The following is a 9,972-nucleotide window of genomic DNA, read 5'->3' on the forward strand; positions in this document are numbered from 1 at the left end:
TGTAAAGTCGATGATTACAATGAATATGTTACTCAGTGCCTTCCACAGTGACTTGGTGAAAGGGAAGTTTATAAACAAATGGAGAGTAGTTTCTGATTGGCTTTACAAAGAATGCATTGAGACACCAGACATATACCACACCTTTGTAGGTTATCATGGGTGGCTAAGCCGTTATGAAGAAGCTTCCAACAGGTAGAGGACCGAGATGGGGGAATGTGGGCTCCCCAAATGTAATTGTGCCAAGTAACCTCCGGGGCAACTGGGAGAGAAAACACGTAGAAGAAGTTCAGAGTGAATTTACCAGATGGTGAGGGTTCCCAGATACAGACGTCTATTGTGTTCCAACACCTGGAGATGTTATGTATTTGTTGAGTAAGCGCTGAGGTAAGAATCAAAAGATTATCCCAATAGTCCCCCGTTAGAAATTCTTCAACCTGAGAGGTGCAGGCTCGCTGAGCAGCTGCTGATAACCCCATTTGCTCAGCTAAAGAGGGTTTAATCCAGTGGCCCATCCAGAAGTTCAGTTGAGAGTGTTGTCCAATCCACCATAGGACTTGGTTGTTTAAAGAGATAAATAAAGCTTTACATGAGGACTAGACTATAGAAGTATAAATATAACAACGGGGGATGCCTGTCCTTGACAGGAAGCGTGTCCGGAGAAGCTCCATAATGAATGACTAACCTTGAATAATTTCCCAAGTGATCTTACCAAGTAGAGCCCGATTAAAAATGTGAAAGTCTTTGATTCCCAGACCTCCCTGAGCCATAGGTTTGCAGCAGGTAGAACAAGGAACCGTGACTAAGTTTTTAGTTTCCGTACAACCAGTCCAAAGGAAATTATGCACCTTTCTATTTAGCCGGATAAGCAGGTTGATAGGCTATTTATATATAGTGAAGGAGTGAACTAGGACGTCTGTGAAAGAATCCTTTATCAAAGTTAGACGGTCAGCTAACGACAAAGAGGACCGTTTCTAGTTACTAAAAATCCCAAGATAACGGTCCGCCAAACTCGATAAATGCCTCACTTTAGGGCTACCAGCAAACAACAGTACGCCAATGTACTAAAAGTGGGGGTCGCCTCTTGCAGGCCCAGGATGCCTTTCAGAATGTTACGCCGCCTAGGGGGAACCGCTGCACCAATATAAATTGTTGATTTTTCAAAATTAACTTGTTGGCCTGATATATCTCCATAATCTCGAAGTAGGGATCCCAGAAAGTGCATGTTGTTTATAGTAGCTTTCCTAAAAATAATTATGTCATCGATGTAAAGCAGATGTGAGGGGAAATTAGATCCTTGCGTGTAAAGCATTGGGGCGAATGAACCGTCCAATTCAACTTTACAGAGAAGTCGACTCAAGAAATCCTCTGCAATGCCAAAGAGAATAGGGAAAGCGGATCACCTTATCGTACCCCCTAGAACAACCAAAGAATCCATATGCAGTGCCACCAGTCATAATAGAGATTCCAGCAGAAGATAGAATATGGAGGATCCAGTCACGAAATTGTAAAGAAAATCCAAACGAATCCATAACTGGTAGAAAAAAATTCCAGTCTAGTCAAAGGCCTTTTTTTATATCCACCTTGATTGCCATATTACCTCCAAAACATCTTTTGTTGAGCAGGTTAACTCCTTCAGAAGCGGATGCTATACAATGATGTATATTGCGGCCTTTAATGAAACCAAATTGATTATTACAAATGATCTTCGATGCAATCCCCATAAGCCGATCAGAAAGAATTTTAGCAATGATTTTGTAACCGAAGTTGCTCATAACAATAGGCCGGTAACCCTCAATACGATTAGCCCCAGGAGTTTTAGGAAGAAGCGCCATTAAATTTGAGTTCAAACCTGGAAGAATGCTGCCCATTGTGAAGAACTCCGTGACTGATGCGCCTAACGGTGTCAGACCGCTATGCTCACTAAGGGATAAGTGTACCCCGTCGTTATCAAGTAATAATCTGGATAACTCTAGGTATCGAATCCACAGGATTTACTCCTGCAAGTATCGAGCTACTCGGTTTCTAGTGTTATCTAGGCTTTGGGGGGGTTTGAGTTTGGTTTTAATTAAGTTAAACTACTCCTAATTAAATTACTCTACTCCTAACTAAATTATTCTACTCCTAAGTGATCTTTCACTAATGAAATTACCCGAAGGAACATGGAATGATATGATAATGATAAAGATAGATTGTTAAGTCAATTGATTAAAAACCTAATCTAAGTCACTTGTATTCGAGGCGATTAACCCTATTTATCTTTCTAAGGTCCCTAGTTCGTGATTCCCTTGTAAGGCCGAAACTAGCTCTAAGGCTCAACAATTTAGGCTTAATCATCTAAGAGGTCGTCAATCTCATAGGCTCTGATTAGGTCAGATTCAGCTCGCAATATGTGCCAACTTAATTTTTGGACTTATGGATGAGTTCAACCAATCGAATAAAGCGTAAGACAATGATTAAATAAGTAAACCAATTGAACAGAACAAAAACTATAATATCATTATAGATGGAGAAATATTGTCATGGAGATACAATTAGCCTAGGATTCATAGACTGTATCAAGAGCTAAACAAATTATGAAAAGGGTGAGAAAATCCCTTTGAGGGAACCTGTCTACCACTACAAGCGTCTTCCTAGGACTTAAGGATGGACCTTGAACAATCCTCGGTGAGCGGAGCTTCGAAGGTTCTTCAATGAAGGTTGAACGAGATGGAGGAGGTGGAGAGGATTCTTCAAGGGAGAAAGCTATGGTTTTTTTACAATAATGAAAGATATCTAATTTATAAACTAAAAGTTCTATTTATAGCTGCGGTTCGGGCCCCCATTCTGACCTAATTCGTTTCCTTTTGCAGGTGGGAAGACGTGGGACTGTTCGTGGCATCGTGGGGCTGGGAATCAATCAAAAGACTGATTCCCACAGGTCAGCTCACCGAGCTAGCCTAGAAAGGCCAGTTTTCGACGAGCAAACATGCCCAGATGCCCTGCGTGACTGTCGGGTGTCCCCACGACGCAATTTTCGCCCGAACTCATTCCTTTTTTGACCTGCACACTCACGCAAACTCCAAACGACATTAGTTCTGAGGCTAAATTGACCCACCAATCGCTTGTTTTGAGTAAATGCTCCGTTTGGTGCGACTTTTGGTGGATCAATTAGCCATAAAAGATAATTGAAAGTTAACGTACATACTAGTTTGGCCATACTTGCCCAAAAATGATCAGAAAACGAGTTTAAACCACAAAAGTAAATAAAACATATACAAATCCTAACTAACACACACAAATGCATATAAATGCGAGAATTGCTCGCTTATTAGCAAAAAGTAAACTAAAACCGTCCTAAAACTGTACCCAAAGATAGGGGTTTTGACCCCTATCAAACCTCCTCACACTTTAAACTTTACTTGTCCCTAAGTAAACTAGAAAACTAAACCCGCAATCACAAGCAAAGCTAGAAAACCTCTTGGTTTTACTAGGTGCTTGACACAATTTCGAGCATCTGTAATTACATGCATTCGGAAGTACAAAGTAGAGACACGATATCCAAAAGCCGCATTTCAATTATCATATTTCATATTCTTAAGAAAAGAATAAATGTTCAATTAAACGAGCTTAAGGGGATAGCTAAGTAAAACACCTCACCATGGGTAGTTCACTCAATTCACACAATTTTAGTGGCTAAAGTGTTTACTCTTGGCTTATGTTCTTGCTTAGGATTATGTTGACTTTGCATGTTCATCCGAATTCCTCTACTATGCTACATGACTCCGATGGTATAAAAAACAACCTCGAATTGGGGTTGTAATGTGGTTAGAAGAGGGTTAAAGGTACAACAAAGGTTATGAGTTCTAGCGCTAGAAAAACAAAGTTAAAATGACTTTAGCAAATATGAAGTGATTGAGCTTTTTATTTCTTTATTTTCTCTGAGACGTTTTGATTTTCAGAACTGGGGAATGAAGGTCTCCCCCTTTTTTTGTTCGTCTCTTTTCTTTTCTTTTTCTCTTTTTTTTCTTTTTCTTTTTAATAGTGATGCTCATTCACCTCTTAGCCTTTTGGCTTGCTATTATAGTTCCATAATCAAAGGAAAAACGCTAGAAGAAAACAAAGGCTCAATATGAGCTTTGCAAAAAAACTCGGGTTAGGTAACAAACTAAGTGATAGTTTGCAAAAATAAGGGTTAGAAAGAAAGAAAAACTACAAACTACAAAAATACAGGCTCAAAAGGGCTTCCTAGAGTAGATGAAAAAGATAAAGTAAGGTAAATAAAAGGTTAGTTCTAATGAGGCTGATTCATCGTTTACCATCTCAAATCATTGCATGCAGGTTCAACTCAGTGTTAGGTGCAAAATCTGTCACACAAAAATGTCAAGAAAAAAAGCTTTTGATGTTCGCTCTTAGGCTCAAATTCAACTCACAATTCTTTGGGTTTCAATTTTGTGTTTATTAGTTCTCCTCAAGCTCAAATTCAATATCACATGCCTTCAATCCTTAAGTTATATACCTAAGTACTGATTTTAGCATTTTTTCAAAAGTAGGGTCTAAATGCAATCTTTAGCTCATGCGCTTACAGATACAAGGATTGTGTCCTACACCTAAACTAGTTGTCATGCAATTTTAGATTCGGTTCTCAGTCCCCAGAAACAAATAACAAAGTTTAGCTTCGAAGGAAGTTTTCGGTTTTAGGTCCTAAGCATGCAAAAACATAAATAAAGCATAAATAAAACAAAAAAACGCTAACCTAAACTAGACACGACGCAACAAAAATTGAATAATTTGTACAATTTTTGTAATTTTGTCTACCCCTCCTCCTCACACTTAAATCATGCAATAAGTTCCAACATTGCATATAAAAACAATAAAACACATGTGAAAGAAGTTAGGGTGGAGAAGACAACTTACTGATCGGCCGGGGGGTATGGCCATTCCATGCCATAGCGTTCGTAGTAGTCCGCAGCCACATGCTCCAGTCCGGATAGTCTCTGGTCCATTGTATGCTCAAAAGCAATGAAATGCTGATCCATATGTTGCACAGTAGCATAGGTTTTTGGAGGTTGAGATTGCGCATCTCAGCCAACATTGTGTTCATGGCTTGGAATTGAGCCTGAACCCCCGACTCTTGGTACTCCGCTTGGTACCCTTCTGTTGTAGCCGCAGCTCCTTCTTCAGCTTCCTCTCGCTCCTCCTCCTCTTCTGTCCTCTGCTGTGGTGGTCTCCGTGCTTGTTTCCATGGCTGGCTGCCTAAGTTTGCTCCTTGACTGGATCTCTAGTCAACACTGCCTGAAAAGTAGATCTTTTTAGAAAATCTGAGTTAAGTAGTGTTGGATGGTAACCTTCTTCGTCAAAGACAGTGTCTTTGAACTGGTCTTTCATAAAGTTGGTTACCAAATAACCGAGCCCAAGGGACCCGCGCTTTTTGCTTGTTTGGCTACGAAAACCCTCAAAAATAGCTTTGACATTGTCAACCGGTTTCACATTGGAAACACACCACAGTATAAATACTTCACTGCTAGAGACTTTATTACTCTCTTTCTTGCCCAACAAATTATGTGCTACGAATTTGTGGATAAGGTTCAAGAGTGGATCTCGTAGAGATCTCGGGCTAGCGATGCTGGATTTATATCATGAATCCCCAGTCATTTTTTACCAGGCGAGTTCGGTAGCCATGGGTTTTTCAAAACCCGATAGTGCCCCTTCTGGGTTTTTTACTTCCATACAGGCCGATATCTGTCAGTCTCGGAGGTGATAGGAGTGTCCTTTTAGCCGGAAGGTATATCTATCATTGCTCTTAGGTTTTTCTTTGTTTAGGGTACTTAGGAACTCTAGTGTATAATTTTTGTGAGCGACAGTTTTCCTCGTGGCCAGATGGTACCAGCCTTGAGCCTGTAGGATTTTCTTAAATCCTTATCTAGTCCTAGAGACACTAAGTAAGTTTAATCAATAATGATTCGGAGGGCGTGGTTTTGCTTTGCAAAGCGTTTATACTTTTCCCCCTCTTCCTCACATGTCAAACCAAAAGGGGATTCATTCTTATCTTGCAGTGAGTCAATGAATTCGACGTCAGACTCAATCTCGTCTTCTGCAATGATTTTGTCCTTTCCCTTTCTGCCCATAGCTTCCTCAGAATAAGAAAGGTAACCAAGACGGACTAGTCAGAACATGCAAAAATAAATATAGTTAGTTAATAACACTAAATTACCCAAATAATCAACTCACAAAGCATGATTAATTCTAAAGTTAGAAACTTAGGGACCAAAATGCAAGGTTTTGGTCCCTAAAAATTAAAAATTCACCCATAACTCTTAATACGTGCAAAATTAATGAGTCCCAGTGACCAAAATATGTTATAAGTGTGAAATAGAGTCCTATTGTCAAGGTTTCGGCTATAAATCGCATAGTCGAATTTCGAGCTCAAATGGAGAAAATACCCAAATTGAGCAATTTCTTCAAAAACACAAATTAGAAACTCAAAATCATGCCCAAAGCTAATATCAATTATCAAGAATTCATTAATTTGCAAGGAAACTAAGAGAAATAAGCAAAGAAAGTAAAAATTGAAAAAAAAGGAAAAATCCTAAAACCCAGGTTTACCTAAAAATAAAAAATCAAGAGTCTAAACTAAAAACTAATGTTAGAATTATGATGGAAAATAGACTAACGTATGGCAGCGGAAATATAAAAATTTTAACCTTTTTCCATTAACCCAAGATCCGTTAATCGTTATTTCATATAAAGAGGGATAGAAGGAAATACCTTTTGAAGTTCTATCTACCGTTGCAATCGAAGTGCCCATAACTCTTACTCCGAGTTCCCGAGCACAAGACAAAAACACAATCCAAAATCAAGTTAGATATCAACCGTGTAAAAGCAATCAAAAATAGATTGCCTCTAATAAATTTACACAAGATCAAGGAATAAGAGAAAGAGATGAAAATCAATTGAATCGGGAGGAAGCGGTGAATGATCTCGTCCTCAACTATGGGGGTAGAAATTCTCTCTCTACGGCAGACTAGGGTTGGCCGAAATTTATATATAGAGGGGGTATATATACTCTCTTGTATCTAAACCCTAGTTAGATAGAATTAGGTTACTGAATAAGAATTTAATTCGGAATATAATTCTTATTTATTATCTATAATTATATCTAAATATAAAGATAATAATAATAACCTTTTAGGATAATAATAGGAGCAATTTAATCTCATTAAACCTCCTAACTTATTTATCTTTTAATTAATTTAATTCACAATCATAATCTAATTAGGATTGCTTAAAATCAAATTAATTTCTTTATGCATTTAATACATAAAAATCGCCCCTCTATTTACTGGGCCTTGGTGGACTCAGTTGGGCTTCCATCAATTAATTAACATCTGTTTCTCTTTTGGGCTCCAAGTCTTATGTGTGACCCATTAGGTTCTTATTGCTTCTAGCCGTATGCAAGTATTAAATTAATTTTCTCAGAATTATATTTAATCTTTGCATAATGGAATGAGTACGCGAAATGTGATTAGCAAATCCGAAACATTCCCCCAGAGCTATAAGAAGACAGGTTGATTCTGTCGTTGACCTTTTCGTATTAGTTACAGTATAATTCGATCATCTATCAACTACATCCTTGAACTGAATCTTATGACTATGGATAATGTCAAGTCACATATAGCGAGGGGTTCGTTTTACTTGTACAGGCCGAGTTGACTCCAATTAGATAGGTTAAGTGAAATCTGCATTTCAAGTCTTAAACTATCACCTTGCAAGGATTTAGAGTCAAGTCTTCCACAAGCGATCCTTGGACGTATCTCCCATTTATCGGGAGTGACAAATGCTCAATCCAATGTATAATTATCCTGCAATTACTTCCTGTGATACCCAACATCTGCCGTTCACACCCCAGAGTCATCTCTGTTATGGATCGTGTTACAACAGGATCAAAGCATCACATTCCATAATTCAGAATCACTAATTAACATTCCTTTGAGTCCGAGGATTACTTATACCTATTAATACCAATGAGATGAACAGGTGACAAGGATGAATCTACCCATCCTTTTATCTCAAGTCGGGTCCCCAATCCTATTGAACTCCCTTTCATTGGATCCACGTAACTGTCCAGATATCTGCATATCTGAAGCTTGTGAGATCAGCTTTCTGTCTCGACAGAAGACATTGTTACATGCAAGTCTCAGCAGTGATATGTCAATCCTAAACATATTACTTGACTTGGGGTGGTTTTAAGTTTGTTAGTTTATTATAAAGTTTCGTCTCACTTCATGCTTGTATGAACACTTTATAATCACTTTAAACAAACTTAGGGATTTCCTTTTATTAGACTTTATTTAGTTCTTAAAAGAGGTTGCCTTTATATAGTTATGAAACCATATCTCATTAAAACAAATGATATAAAGAACACTTCATTTACATTAAGTTTATATCCTAGAACATTTGTCTATAGGACACTAAACCCCAACATACTCCCACTTGGACTAAAGCCAATTGTTTCTACAACTTATCCCAGTAGAACTAAGATGACAATCATGTACTTTCTGGGTTAAGGGCTTTGTCAACGGATCTGCAACGTTGTCCTCAGTAGGTACTCTTTCTATTCTCACATCTCCTCTTGCCACAATCTCTCTTACAATGTGGTATCGCTTCAGGTAATGCTTGGATGCATTATGAGACCGTGGTTCCTTTACTTGTGCAATGGCTCAATTGTTATCACAGTACAATGTAATGGGATTTATAATGTCAGGCACCACACCAAGTTCAGTAATGAACTTCTTAATCCAAACCGCTTCCTTTGCTGCTTCCGTAGAAGTGATGTACTCTCACTCGGTCGTAGAGAAAGCTATGCTTCCCTGCTTGGAACTCTTCCAACTGACCGCGCCCCCATTCAAGATAAACAGGTATCCTAATTGGGATCTAAAATCGTTCTCATCTGTGAGATGACTGGCATCTGAAAATCCTTCTATTTTCGTATCCCCTTCTCCGTACACTAGGAACATGTCTTTAGTCCTTCTCAAGTACTTAAGAATGTTCTTGACGGCATTCCAGTGCTCGTCTTCCGGATTACCTTGATAACGACTCGTTATACTTAACGCGAATGCTACGTCAGGTCTAGTGCAAAGCATAGCATACATAATCGAACCGTTTGCGCTGGCGTATGGGATTACAGCCATGCGCTTCTTATCATCTTCGGTTTTAGGACATTGATGATTGCTTAACTTTACTCCATGTACCATGGGTAAGTTACCTCATTTCGATTCAAGCATGCTAAACCGCTTTAGCACCTTTTCAATGTATGTAGCCTATGAAAGACTAAACAGTCTTCTTGATCTATCTATGTAAATCTTTATACCAAGTATATAAACTGCTTCACCAAGGTCTTTCATGGAGAAGTTACCTGATAACCATACTTTCACCGACTGTAGTAGAGCTATGTCATTTCCCATTAATAATATATCATCCACATATAATATTAGAAATGCAACTGAGCTCCCACTTGCTTTCTTGTAAATGCAAGCTTCCTCGCAATTTTGTTCGAAACCAAATTGTTTTATGGATTTGTCAAAACGCTTGTTCCAGCTTCTCGATGCTTGCTTGAGTCCATAAATGGATCTCTGAAGTTTGCAAACCTTGTTTGCATCCTTTGATATGAAACCTTCAGGTTGCTTCATATATACATCCTCAAGTAGGTTTCCGTTTAGGAAAGCTGTTTTCACATCCATTTGCCAAATCTCGTAATCGTAGTGAGCAGTAATAGCGAGCATCATTCTGATTGATTTGGATATAGCCACAGGAGAGAAAGTTTCGTCATAATCAATTCCTTGTTTCTGACGATATCCTTTCGCTACTAACCTAGCTTTGTAGGTGCTAACCTTTCCATCCATGTCAGTCTTCTTCTTGAAGATCCACCTGCACCCAATGGGTTTGATCCCTTCGGGTGGATCAACCAAAGTCCACACTTGGTTGGTGTACATGGAA

This window comes from Euphorbia lathyris, chromosome 7, assembly GCF_963576675.1.
Source record: "Euphorbia lathyris chromosome 7, ddEupLath1.1, whole genome shotgun sequence".
NCBI lineage: Eukaryota > Viridiplantae > Streptophyta > Magnoliopsida > Malpighiales > Euphorbiaceae > Euphorbia > Euphorbia lathyris.